We start from the raw sequence: 15,602 nt of genomic DNA, 5'->3' as shown, positions 1-15,602 counted from the left end.
TTGACTTTGCATTTAAAACAAGAGATATCTCTTTGCTGTGAAATAATGCAAATTAGGTAAATGAAGTAAGCGATTTCAAGCATCTCACTGACTGAAATCATGGCTTCCGGAACACGGGTTAAAGAAGTTAATTAACTCGCTTCTAACCATTCTCGATTCCAGATTATGAAAATGTTAGAGCATACCCTTAAAGTCGTTGAAATCCATTTATTTTCATTGACATATCAACGTTCTTAAATCCACCTACTCAAAAGGGTGTTTTCTTCGTATCAAATATTCGACATCCTTGCTAGAGTGTAAATGTTTAGTTGCGAATCCGATACTTTTATGCATTTTTATGAGATAGTTTAACACTTTATTTGTTTTTTTTTTTTTGGTATTCTGAAAATCGTCAATTTAATTATGAGAGTTTTATTTAATCATCGAGAAGATTTTGATGTTGAAACGCAATATTCATCACTAATAATTTACATGATTTAATTGATCAATATTTAAAACCGATATTCCAGTAATATCCTATTGAAAATGACTTTTCGAAATACCTGTAACAATGTCATCTCCATAAGACGATACAACTAGTTTACACTGAAAGGCACACTTCAAATTCACATAAAAGATCTCGGACATTACTACTCCTAAAATTTCCCCCAAGTTACCGCAAGTTTTGCTTAATATTTTAAAAATCATAAATACCCTTGTATTCAAACAACATTTATTCACTAAAAAGAAAAAATGCGTCTAGAAATTATGTGTTGAAGTTGAAACTAGAACCTTATCACTTTAAGTGACATTGCATTCGCAGATCTGGGGGTCGGGGGGGGGGGGGGGTCGGTCGGGGGTCTGGAAAATTCAAACTTCTTTAATTTACATAGTAAAATTACAGAAAATATGCCTCAGACAACCCTCTTTCCCAGGAAAAATTTTCCGGATCAGCGCATGCATTACACAGCTAAAGGCCTACGGGTTTTTTTGCATTGCAAGCGACATAAAATTATCCGAATGATGAGGTTGTAAAAACTGTACGAGGTTTGAAATAGCCCAGGAGTAGATGGTTTTTGAAGTTCTCGATTTTCTTGACTTTAAAACGTAGTTAATCAAATGAGAAACTGTACAGATGGGTTAATATCTAATAAAAGTTCTCAGGAATAGAACAGTAAACTCACTGCATTTCTACAAATCCTCCATGTTGTCAACCGAAGACGTACAGTCAGAACACTTCACGACGTAATAAAGGACTCAGAAACAGATCAATTACACCGCAGTCAATATTGATTGCCAATATGAGATGATTTCATTTTTGTATCATTGTAATTAGACGAGGAAAGAAGACTTTTATTTCGATTTACTTAATAATCAAAGGGGTAAAGAAAGAATCCCGTGTACTGAGGATTACCGCAATACAGTGAGCTTGGTTGACATTTCAGCATCAAGAGATTTATCATGAATACTTTGTAATGGAAAGAATATATTTTTTCATTATTTTAAGATCCCCAATAATAACACCCTTCTTTTTAAGTTCTAGAGGACATTTTTAAAAAGCAATAACATTGCCCTTTATTACAAAAAGAGGTCGCATATTATTTTTCAACGAAGCAACGACTTTCATTTCACAACTTCAGAATCATTAAAGTGCAATATAATGAATAAATAACAAAAACTCTCCAAGGAGATGATTTTATCAATCAAACGCATTCTTATTGATAGCGTCTGTCATAATAGGGCGGTATTATGGGGATATGAATAATTCATAACTTGATATCGAATTAAAAACAATTCATAGGGTTTGTAGTTTATTTTCCTCAAAATAGTTTATATCTAGGGGTCAAACTTAAAGTGTTAGCTGTACTTTCTTTAGTTCATATGAACTTATAAGTTATTAATAATTACAAGCTCTCAAAACTGCAAAGATGCTAGATTCTTTCGCAATTCATTGTGAGACAATTAATTGTCAAAATCAGATTGTGAACAATGTGTATAGGTTTAGCAATCTGTTCGTTAAAATAAAAAGAAGTTTGAAACAGTAAATAAATATAAACGCTTTTGGATATTGATAGGAAAATGAATTTATACTCCTCAAAACCATTTTTTAGATAACAAACTGAAAAAATGCGTGGGTTAGTATAGAGGATCTAAATATAAATCAAATTGTTGTTGTTATAGAATTAAAAAAAAAAGAATCGTTTCAGGGGAGGGGGTGGATTAAAGGCATTCAGATTCCATCTTTATACAGAAAATAGAATGAAAAAGAAAATAAGATATTGAGTTTCATTATAATATTAGACATACCCGGTATTGGGGGAGCGCCTATGATCACTCTGCAGGCACCAGATTACCACACCCAGGGATCATGAACTGAACAATGTTGGCAGCACTTATTTTACAACCTTTACTTAAACATACATTTTGCCTTTAAGATATTAAGAAGAATATACTGAACCGATTTTAAATAGATATTTTTTATGTCTACATTTAGGTGCTAAATGTACGTCATTTTTTCTATTTACTATATAGTTCATTGAAAACCAACATTTTTTTAAAAATGTTAAAAAATAACCCCTTGGCCGATCTTCAAAACATTTGAATTGATAAATTCAGAATTTCTTTAGCTATTTTACATGTAGCATAATATTGAACTATTTTTCAAACTTTCTGTTTCTGAGATTTGATATAAAAAGTCAAATGTAATGGTGTTTGGTTCGCAATTTGCAAAGGAAATATAGTACGGCTCTAAAACAATATTCTGATGTTGCGTTTAAAAACACAGATTTTACAAATAAATTGTCAAAAAGCTATTCCCAATTTATACTAAAGAGTGCAAATTGAATGTGCATTAATCACTATAAATTTCCTTAAAGGGTACCTGCAGTGCCGCTCAATTTTTGATAATTGTGTAAAAACATCACCCTGAAAATGTTTACTGCGATCGCATACAAGTAGTTTCCGAGATATTTTGGGAAAAATTCGATTTCACACCTGGACGATGGGATTAAGTGTGCATGTGCGAGAGTGTATAGTCACAAAAATTTGGGCCTTAATATTTTTTGTGTTTTCAACGGAAAATTGGCTTTATTTTAATTGCTGAAAACAACAATGTGTTTCTATGAATCCTAAAAGCCAAGGAAAGGGCAACAAAAAACCAAACAAAGGGAATAAAGGAAGAAAGACGCAAATGTAAGTAGTGACGATGGAAATCATAACAAAGTCAATGTACTGTGTACTTCTCAGGGTGATGGTAACAGTAACGATAGCATTTTCACTGAAGTGGCGAGAGATTTAAAAGTTTGCTTTTCGACACTGATTAGCTCGATCACAAGAATGAATCCAATGCATGGCATGAACTATAGTGTATCACCTGTTGGTTATCAACCCCAAAACCCGTCTGTAGCCCAGCCCGTTGGATTCATAGCGCATACGGACAGCCAATATGATTCAAAAATCGACAATCTTGCTCAAAAATTAGATCTTATGTTCCAAAAAATTAAACAAACTCGACAATATCGAATCCAAAATCAACTCATTTGAGAACAAGATGACCGCTGTCACCAATGATGTAAATGAACTGAAAAAAAAACCTGTACATGAGCTAGGAAAAAGTGTCAAATTCACCAGCGAAAAATTAGATGAGAGTGAAAAAACATAATTCATACATTAAAACAAAATTACAGAGCATACAAACTCTTGAAACAACTAACGCCAATCTTTCTGCCCAATTGCAAAAATTAAGTTGTGAAATGAATGATTTGAATGAACGACATGTCGATCTACAGTCACGGAGCATGAGGGACAATTTAATCTTTCATGGAATCGCCGAAACAGATAACGAAAACTGTGAGGACAAGTAAAAAGAGTTCATCGCAGACAAGACACAAGGCACACCGTTGAATTCCATCGAGTTCATAGAATGGGGCGCAGGGTGCACGGAAAAACGAGACCTATCATTGCGAAGTTTGTTCAATTTAAGGAACGGGAACTAGTGCGGGAAGCAGCCTTTACTAAGTTAAAAGGAGAACAAAACAGAAATTATGGAATAAACGAACAGTTTCCGCGTGAAATTTTTTTTTTTTATTTGAAGTTGAACAATCAAATACATTTGTATACAATAAAGTGATTATAACAGCATTGAGAAAATTTACTTCCTTTGAAGAGAGAGAGAGAGAGAGAGAGAGAGAGAGAGAGAGAGAGAGAGAGAGAGAGAGAGAGAACTGGTTGTTGAACATGAGTTAGAAATTGATTTATAGTTTTATATCATCTCTATACAGTCAGAGTCTGCTATAATTGTTCAGTCAAGTCTATTAAGAAAAAAAAGCCAAGTTTCCCATCTCTTATAGAAATCATCTAATCTGCAATTTCGGGTAGCTATATATCTTAGAGTTGATATATGTGTTTTAATATCTATAAGTAATTCAAGAATTGTTAGTGCTTCATTAAGACATTTTTTCCTTTAGATATAGGATTTCATAACCAAGAAGATAGAATAAATGTCTGTAGAAATAGGGTCAGGGTGTAGCCCAAATATAAAAATTAAAGGATCTCTTTGGATTGTAATTCTCTTTGATTGACAGAATTCAAAAAATTGCTGTAAGAGTTCTTGAACATTTGGACACTCCCTTAGTACATGAAAAATTGTCTCATCATGTTGTTTACAAAAGTTACATAACTTACTACATTCCTTTCCTATTTTAAATAGATATTTATTAGTTGTTAGAATGTGGTGATTAATTCTAAATTGCAGCCATTGTAATTTGGTACTTTTAGTGTTGACAAAAGGTAACTGGTATATGGTTTTCCACTGTAAATCTGACAACATAAAAAATAATCCCCATTTTGATTTATTGAAAGCCGCGTGAAATTAATGAGAAGAGAAAAAAAAAATAAAAATTGTGGTACCAGCTGGTTTTATCACAAAATCTGGCTCATATGTTTAATAAGAAACCCTTTTTAAAAAATCAAATCCCTCATACACGAATTTCGAGTAATTTCTTACTAAGCTCATGTCGCACATCCACGTACATGTGTACTGTGTGTACGAGCCGCCATGATCTCACATTGCACAGCGCAATTGGCTTGTTGAAATTACTCTGATACTATATATCAGATAAACGTTATCATTTTATTAACTTCCAAATGTAATATGGCGTCTTTTTCCATGATCAACATTTTAAACATATCTTTTTTTATACATGTAATTGTGATAATGTCCCCTGGTTTAACGTAAAATAAAATTTCATTAATTTTTTTTTCATTAAAATGTAATGCTAAAGTGCAATGGAATACAGACCCACTCTTTAAAACTATCGGCATTGATATATGTGATGTAGGAATGACACAATGAACATTTTGGTTTGCATACGACAGATCGTGTCAATATATTTCAAGTATTAAACTTCTTCTGTAAAGCGCTAGGAACCTATATTGTAAAAGTTAATACACGTCCTTAAATCGGATTGTAGAAAAAGTAGATTACAGTAAAACACGCTTATAACGAAGTCACATACTTCGTTGTAAGCGTAATTCGTTATATCCATCGTGTTTACAACATGTTATAAAGTCACGGGGAATGAAAATCACTTCGCTGTAAGCGTCTATTCATAATAAGCGTGTTCGCTCTAACCGTGTTTTACTGTAATTGGTATTTTCTTGTTTCCAATCCGTCTTTATATAGGCATTTTATCCGCCTTATTTTTTTGTGTTTTTCTTCATACATTTAAAATAAGTCAAAATACTACAGTACTTTATCTTGTATCAAACACTGTGTTATATTCATATTATATTGCTATGGTGATATTACCCACTTGCCGAAGACGCAGTTTCGTAAAAATCCGTATATAAAATGATATGTATTATTATTATTATTATAAAGTACTGTAGTATTTTGACTTATTTTAAATGTGTGAAGAAAAACACAAAAAAATAAGGCGGATAAAATGCCTATAAAATGATATGTAATCACTTGTTTTGAGCCTGCCTCCACTAATAATTTTGATATCCAGTTGAGAATTAGTACACTATTTAAAAGAAAATCGTAAGGAAAACAAAATTTTCCTTAAGAGTGTGCTTAAGGAAAGTCTGTGGGATGTTAAAAATTCGTACAGGAAATTTATTTCTTTAAGCATAAAGTATTTCTTAAAAATAATTTGATCCAGACAGGCAATTTTAAGAAAAACTTATGCCGAAGACCAACGACACACACGTAATATACTGATAGACAATACACACTGGCTCTTCCGTCAATGTAACGTACTGATCGACAATACACACTGGCTCTTCCGTCAATGTAACGTACTGTTCGACAACACACACTGGCTCTTCCATCAATGTAACGTACTGATCGACAACACACACTGGCTCTTCTGTCAATGTAACATACTGACCGACAACACACACTGGCTCTTCCGTCAATGTAACATACTGATCGACAATACACACTGGCTCTTCCGTCAATGTAACGTACTGATCGACAACACACACTGGCTCTTCCGTCAATGTAACATACTGACCGACAATAAACACTGGCTCTTCCGTCAATGTAACATACTGATCGACAACACACACTGGCTCTTCCGTCAATGTAACATACTGATCGACAATACATACTGGCTCTTCCGTCAATGTAACATACTGATCGACAATACACACGGGCTCTTCCGTCAATGTAACATACTGATCGACAATACACGCTCTTCAATCAAGCTAACATACTGATCGATAGCACATATTTGCCCTTCTGTCACTGTAAAATAGTGATCGACAGTATACACTGGTTCTCCGTCATACTGATCGACAATACATGTACACACTTGCTCTTCCGCCAATGTGACATACTGTTAGACAGTGTACACTGGCTCTTCCGTCAATGTAGCATACTGATCGACAATACACAGTAGGCTTTAATATGTAGTTTTTTATTAGTTATTTCTTAGATTTTCAAAAAGTAATATCATATACACAATAAAAGGTTTATGCGAATTTGTTTTACCCCTTCATGAACCTAAGTGGCAAAGAAAACATCTGAATGTTTAAATAAACTTTAATATAAAGAAAGGATAAAATTGAATAATTTGTCTTAGTTGTGTTAAATCACATGACAAACATGGATTTTTTAAAACTGCATGAGCATTAGACTGGTGCAAATATGCCATTGGTACATGTATATGGAAAGTGAGATATCAATCCGACTTACATGTAGTGTTACATATTTATTCCCTTTAATTAAAAAAAGACATCTACCTTAATGCAGTGGGCGTGTTACTGCAAAATTTGCAAACACGTCATAAGGTAAAAAAAATCATACGGTTCGACGGAGAAAAATACAATTTCCGTTCTAAAAAAAATAGTGGTGACGAACTCACATTTCCATCAAACATTGGTATCATTGCATTAACAAGAGTTGCTAAGCACCATATATAACCATATTATAAAACCTTATAAATTATTAATATTCCTTTCGACAGAAATTCGAGTATAATATAATACTAGAGTTTACGGTATTTTCTTCTGAATATAGCTTTCTAAGAAAACAGAGCCTGTTTTTTGTTCATGAACAAAAATCAGCTATCTTCTTTACCAAGCAATGGGATTTCACCATTAATAGCTGAATCCATTTATATCACAGTTTGGGTTTTGAATTCTTTTTGGCTTTATGGACTTTGCGTCATTAGACAGACCTTAAGTTACTATTATTTACGTCACAAACATAATCAGTTCAAGGTGTCTCGCTAAACATTAAGGGAGGCGCGGTGGTCAACCAGTTAACTGTAAGATCTGCCGTAGATTTTCAAAAACATTTTGTTTAGCTATAAACGTTAACTATTATTGAGTAAAGAAAAATTTCAAAAATCTTATTTTCAACAGAACATTTTTCTATGTATCTATACAGAGCTCTTTTTTAAAAGAGACTGATATCGTCTACAAAATTTGCCGATTTTTCGAAACATATAACAATAAATTCGATATTTCTAAACATTTATTTTCTTTCCATTTTTAAAAACTGATATCATTAAACATAAAATGGTATACATATTTCAGGCAATATGAGCTGAGAGTATATTTTTTTGATTTTTTTTCTTGCAGCAACAGCTAATATGATGCTAGTTCTAGTAACTATGCATGTAAATTAAACTTATCAAACCCTGTCTTGTATCCGGTCATATGCCAGATGTGTAAAATAGAAATCCCCCTGGACGATCGTTATTGGAGATTTACTCTATAACCGCTGTCCTCTGCGTGCCCCCATGTGATGCAATGAAGTTGAGACGCCTTATACAATTGTGTATTGTATTCAACACAACAACAACAGTGCAAACTGCTGCAGTGCGAGTGGTCTAATAACCTACGACAGGTTTGTTTGTTATGGGGCTTTGTTGTTTACATCGGAAAGTGTATGTTATGAAACAAAAAATCGATGCAAAATTATATCACGTACCCGTGATACCATTACTCACCAGAGGTTGTTACACCTCTGTCAAAGGAGGACAAATAGCCAGTTCTTGATTTGTTTCTTCAGGTACATGTACAATCAGCTTAGATGATATTAACGGGCAGAGACTTTGTGGGCAAGTTTAAAGAAACTTAGACACGATTTAGCTCAAAATGTTCGAAATTTATTTTTTAATGTCTAGAATGGTCAATATGGATGTTTTTAATGTTTTGTCAAAATTTGAAAGTCAAATATCGAGTTACAAGCGAGTTACAGATGTGGGAATTCTTTGTTTTGTAAACAAAGCCCGGGTCCTGTAATTATTTACATATGTGTTGTATTAGTATAAGTTTCAATCTAATGTTGCTTTTTGTTGTTTATAAAATTATTTATGAACACATTGAATGAGTTTATCTTGTTTCCGCAAGTTATTTTCTCAAAGAAATGCTAATTTCTTTATTTTACATTATTTGTAAACAAATATAAGACTCGGGCTTTGTTTACATAACAACGGTTTCTTTCCTCTGTTTCTCGCTTGTAACTTGACTTCTAACATTCAAATTTTGGTAAATCATTCAACACACAAGTAAACTATCTTATACATAAATATCAAAAATGAAATTTTCAACTGAAATCGTATCTAGGTCCCTTTATAAATATAAGTGGAGAGAACATTGCCTCTGATTTGTATTAAATACACGTTGCCCCATAGCTTCATTTTGTTCACGAATCATCGAAGACGGGTGTTCAGATCGAGGAGTAAGCGAAGCTCGACCTCTGGTGAGAGAATGGTACCACCCAGCTGACACGAGGAATATGTTTACTGACAGTTGAGTATAGTAGAAACCTGACAATACACATGATTTACGTACATGTAATATTATAGGTGAAATAATAAAATACAAATATCATTGAATTACGCAAAATTTGTTTCTGATCACTGTTTTATAAGGTTGCTCGACATTTTGAAAACGATTGTTCTCTACAAACTTAAATATTATAACGGTCTCCTTCCATACGGAATCGGGTTTCGGAAAAGCATGTATGTCTGAAAACATATAAACGAAGACAGAGTTCAAAGAAACCTAGTAACCATCGGTCAAAAACAGATTGTGTTTCCTTGTTGTAGCCGCATCTCTTTGTGTCGTGTTTGCATTTCAAAGCGACAGAATCCTTAAGAATCCTATTAAATATACAGTCGTACTTTATGTGCTCGTTATATTTACCCCAAAACACGCCATCCCTGGAGCGGGGTCTCCCATTACAACAACCTTCACTCGACTTTTCTTTTCAAATTTTGGAATATATAAAGAAAGTTTTACAAACCACTTTGTTTGCATGTATATTTGCCGAGAGATACACAACAACTACTACTCAGCATCACAGAGCAAAGCAACGACTTATCATTATCAAGGGGCTAATGGCTACAATATCCACTATATCTTCTAACGTTTTTTCTTTGAAAGTTCGCCTCGAGGTATGCACATAGATATACAGATGAGACTTAAAATTAATTATCGAGATCGAAATGCCACGTCGATTTTTTTCTTGCGATTTACTTACTAATGATATACCAAAAAAATTACTTAATTATAAATAATAGAAAGATGTTTTTGTTGTTGCGGTGGAGGTCAAATATGCGTGTCAGAATCTACTAAAAAAGAACCAACTGCAATCAGTAAGAATGACTCGCAGGCCACATTGCTCACCCGAGCAACAATATACATGTAATAAGACTCCGATCTTACTCTGAACCGAGTACCTTAGATAAATAAAAAAAAAATACAATTAAATGTACAATAAATATTCAATGAATACATGCTCCTTCATGATGAAATTGATCGAGCTTACTAAACCACCTTCACATTCTGAGGAATATCATTTCGGAATGTTGATGGCCAAAAAATTGACCGCGTTCTTTTCCATAACTCAGACAATTATTGATAAAGTAATGATAAAGTATGTTATTTCTTTGGATATAGATTTTTATGTTTTTCAAATTTGAAAGAGTTAGGAAATAAGGAGTGGGAAAATTATGTAAATTCCGAATAACAGAGAATGCGTAGCACCCATGCAGGATTCTGTTAAGTGTATAGATAGCTGTGATTGATATTGATTCACAAATTGTTGCATCGGCAAATTTCTTCGGAGGGAATACGTGAGGCGTTCAATATATAATGTCACTAATCAGATTCTATAAAATACAGGGTTCAATTGACCTTTGAATTTCTATTCACGCATGATTGGTTGATATTCGATTTATGGCCGTTAATCTGACCACGTTTTATTATAGAATACTACTTTGAGAAGCTGATATTTAACCCCTACTCGAGACACTGTATGAAAATAACCTTGGTAAGTCATCATCCAATAAGACTGAAATTACAGTATACATAAAACATGTGTCAGACTAGGTAAAAATCAAAAGAAATTTTCAAAGAACTGTGTGACGTGTATGGAAACAAATGTATGTCACTGAGACAAGTTAACAGGTGGGTCAGCAAATTCAAAAATGGCCAAACAAACCTAAAGGATAAACAACGTCCTGGAGCACCTCATACGGCTTCGGCGGATGCAACCCGCAGTCGTTTTTGTTTTTCTGTTAATAGATGAGGTATCCATCTTGCACTAACCTTTCGGAGTATTGATATCAGTTATTTGTGTTCACCCTGTATTTTATGGAATCTGATTAGTGACATTATTTATTGAACGCCCCTCGTTTGCTTGAATCAAATCGCTTTTAAATATTCCAAATTCTCTTCCTGTATTTTGTTAATTTTAACAGATTATACAAATAATGCATGAAATTTTCGGTTAAAAACATATTATTGATCAACATGATTGTGAAAATTATTCGAAAAATATAAAAAGCACCGCAATGGTTTCGAGCAAGCATTCCACTGCACTTTAAATATAGGAGAAACAAATACATTTTGAAGGTATTTGACTTTCAGGTAGTTGAGAATAAGAATTAGTTTTCAATGTATGTGATGACCAGTAAAAGGATCTATCTAATGTCATTTTTTGTTCTGAACAACAGAAATGGATACTTAAACCGACTGTAATCGGCCTTTTTTATCACTTGTACCATAGCTTGGTGAGTTTTCTATTGTTAAAAGTGTGGGTTATTTGTACATACCCCACACTTTTTTTTTAACTCCGCCCACTATCTCGAGTAAAAACAACATCAACAAAGTTGTTTCAGCGCGTCCATAATACTCCACAGTAAGAGCTTCCTCCAGATCAAAATTGCCAAAACTCAACACGGATAAATGACTCGACTAACTTAGTTCGTCGTATAAATCTCATTTTTAGCTCGAGTCAAAACAATATCGGCAATGGCTTTGTCAGAAAGACTCTATTTTAATATTCCTCTCCATGTATGCGGACAAGTAGAGAAACGTGTGTTAAATGAAATAGGGGTATCCTGTTTAAAGGTTTCATAGAAAGTCAGTCACGTGATAGGAAAGCGTTTGAATAGAAGACTTGTTTTGTGGACAGAGTGAATAGCGATAGCCAATCGAATTTGACATTTTCCATTCACGGTTTCGCGACATGCATTTCTCAAATAATATTTTTTTATATTGCTTATTAGTTGATTTTGTTCAAAATATATATGTACATGTTTTTTCAGCCACTTTAAAAAAAACATCCATTGATACAGAGTATCAAATAAGATTTTTAAAAAACTAATTACCTTCATCAATTTAAATTTAATTTCAATTGTTTAAACTGACGCATTGCACAATTTAGGGTTCGTGAATATAAGATTGTGTTAATACGTTTAATTCTTTGAAGCAAATATCGATACTATAAGTCGGAAAATGAACAAACATGAAATAAAAATAAAACAACGAGAAGTCAATCTATTTATTAGAGCTATGAATTTAAAAAAAAAATGAAGAATGATTAATCTTTGTCGGGAATAGGAAGTCATTTTGGAAATTCACGAAGTACAATGTACATATATAAAGACCAACGCATTGGCACCGTATAGTTTAGAGACAAGTGCACTCCCGATATTACTATGATAATAAGATATAATGAATAATCGTAAACTATGGTACAAGTAACTTACCCCATATAATATTGTTGATTATGTGCAGATACCCGATGGGCGTGGTCATAACGACACTCGGGAGCTACGCTCCCTCGTGTCATTATGACCACGCCCATCGGGTATCTGCACATAACCAACAATATTATATGGGGTAACTACTACTTGTTTAAGCGCGTTACTCATACAATGTTGTTTACCGATAAACTCCGTATACGTATCTACTTCAATAGCAAGTGGCTTTAAGTTCAATATACCATGTTTCGTTTATAAATGTTGAGCATAAAGGTGTTTTAAAATGCAAATACATAAAACAATAGAAAATAACATCATACAGAAAAACTACATATGTATATAAAAACTGATTATAAGCCAATGGTGAAGATATGCAATATACATTGGTCATGCTATCAACAAGTACACGAGGAAAATGGTCAACAGGCCGAGCACTAGTACTCCGTATCCAATCAGAAAGTGAGACAAATCAGTTATATGATACCATACAATTAATCTTCTAATATTATATCGGAAATATATTCATATATATTCAGAATGTTTGTAATATTTGCGAAGTGGTTAGACGGCATGGTAATTGAAGCACTTTTTCAGGTCAACACATAAAGAAAGAACGATGTTTTTCACAACAAATACAGATGTCATCATGTGACCAATCGTATTCATATCCTCATTGACATAAAATATACCTTATTTTGAAATAGATATTGCTCGAGAGACGCTTCCCGCAATTTCTCAAAAAGCGTGGAAAATGAACTTTTTAAATAGCAAATAATGGTGTTAAAGTTTACATGCACGTTTTGTTTCAACGCAAGAAACCTATGAGAAATACTAAATTGTAAATATTACGAATCTCTATCACCATCGCGAAGATACGTTGTATTTGGAAAATACATTTTAATTTTACTTCGATGAGCTCTCTTTCGGTAAATTTTAGTGCACTTACATTTATGACTTTGAATTTGAGGGCAGAAAGTTTTCAAATTATTCAACTCTTCTTGAAAAGAAAAGCCGGGTATAGAACTACATGTAGAACTTTGACATTTTCTTTGCCATTGGGCCTTACATTTCTGTCTGTGCATTTAATAGACCATGCAACATAACCAATATGAAAATCAAATCAAACTGTTCTAACATATTGCTCAAAGAACAAATCGTTACGACTGACAAATGTGAAGAAATCCATGAAACCCAACAAAATCTAAATTCTTCATAATCCATACACTTCTAATAATTCTTAAGCCTCTTAGACTTCGTCGTATCTAATAAGATTTTGGTAATCCGTTTAAAAAAAATCAATTAAAATACTAAAAACAAAGTGAACACAATTCTGCGAAAAAAAATGTTAATGCCTGTTTCGAGTCTAAGTTTCTATATCCATTTCGATGTATGAAAAAGTATTAAGTAAAATTAATGTTCACACTAAGACTGTCATTTAAACCAAAGAAATTGAATTTATGTCCAAATGGAACAATCATGTAGCTATGACTTAGCTATTTTTGCGTTGTTTTACTCGTTATTAACCAGGTCAACGAAAAAGCAATCCATAAAAACATGTCATATAAAGCAAGTCTTGTTTGTAACTAGCCTGTTAAAATGGAATTCATTTTTTAACAAAAAGTTTTTGCGTAAAATCATTGATATCAAATGTCCAGCAAATTGTGCTGCAGTACTGTGAATACACTTTGCAATTCGCATATTTATACCTCTATAAACCAACAAATAAAAACCACCCAACCAAAACTAGTAACGGGTAATGGCAATGTAACAACATCACAGTTGTGTTTTTATATGAATACAAATATTAATGATTTCAGCTATCAAATACACTTGAGCGCAACATTGATCATTTTAATTTAGAATGCTAATAAAAACAGGCTGACATTTTAAGCTCACAATTGAGTGTTGCTAATTTATTGGGCTAATGAACCAGCTATATAGCCTACGTTCCACAAATCAGTAAATTTTCTTATCAAACGATGTCAAATATCTGTTGTTCATGACCTGATTTCTATAAGTGAATTAATTGACTAATTGATTGTTGAAAAACCATGCACCATCTGCACCCTCTAACCGTCCATCTTATTATTGATAAAAGTTTTGATATGAGAGGTTTTCAATTGCTCATTTGCATTATAGTTTTGATATGCCATTAAAATCTCTCAAGGAGATGTTGTTATTCTTTTATGTGGGATGAGTTATTATAATATTGCTGTGACACAAGGCCCTGTAAGCTGAGGTTATCTCCAGTAGCTTGAGAATGACATCGATATAAAATCGACCTATTCAAAAGTACACACCCAATTCCTCTCCCGTCATGTGGAAGACTACCTGCCGCCTAAGTTCCATGACTGCTGATACTGGCAGCGCTCGTCTTGTTTTTTAGTAAGCGTGGATTTGTCGGTTTCGTTGCTGCGTTGACTGAAGCTCTGTGTATTTAGAATACGGATGTTTACAGTAAACATTCCAAGATGGACCCTCTCTCAACTGGCAAGTTAGGTTTCTGCGAATGTTGAAATAAGAATATCTTTTTCAAAGGAAATCGTTGAAATGTTAAATAGTTTTAGACGTGAATCTTTTATTACTCTAGTGTATAAATAAAGCGGGGGGTGATGAATCCTCAATTTGTTGGGAGGTTGGCCACTCAGCGAGCGTATCGTTTCTTGATAGGTTTGATTTCACAAACAATCAAGACCTATTTGATTATTTGCAGACCCAATGCACCACATAAAAGCAGATTTATTTGAAATATTTTTGTAATATTTCGTCGATTATAGACGTGTCAAAAACCTATACACTCAGACTATTATAGTGAAAACATCAGATGCAGTAAATCTAGAGATATTCTTTTTAGACCCTATGACATCTTATTAATTGAATCCAGATCATTTGTTTCCTGAGAAACCTTGGGAAACGTATCCCAATCGTAAAATATGTAACCCACAGTAAACCATGGAGAAGCCATCTCTTGACAGCATAGCTCCCTAAGGTTTCTGTTTATCTACAAGGTTCTAGACGGAAGGGTGTCAGCACTTTTCGCTCGGAATCTATCGCATCCGTTTGTATTTTAGAAACTGTTTTAGCGGTTGAATGAACAGTTCATGATTGAGTCCA

Source organism: Magallana gigas, chromosome 2 (genome assembly GCF_963853765.1).
Source record: "Magallana gigas chromosome 2, xbMagGiga1.1, whole genome shotgun sequence".
Classification (NCBI taxonomy): domain Eukaryota; kingdom Metazoa; phylum Mollusca; class Bivalvia; order Ostreida; family Ostreidae; genus Magallana; species Magallana gigas.
Note: the sequence above shows the minus strand (reverse complement) of the source record.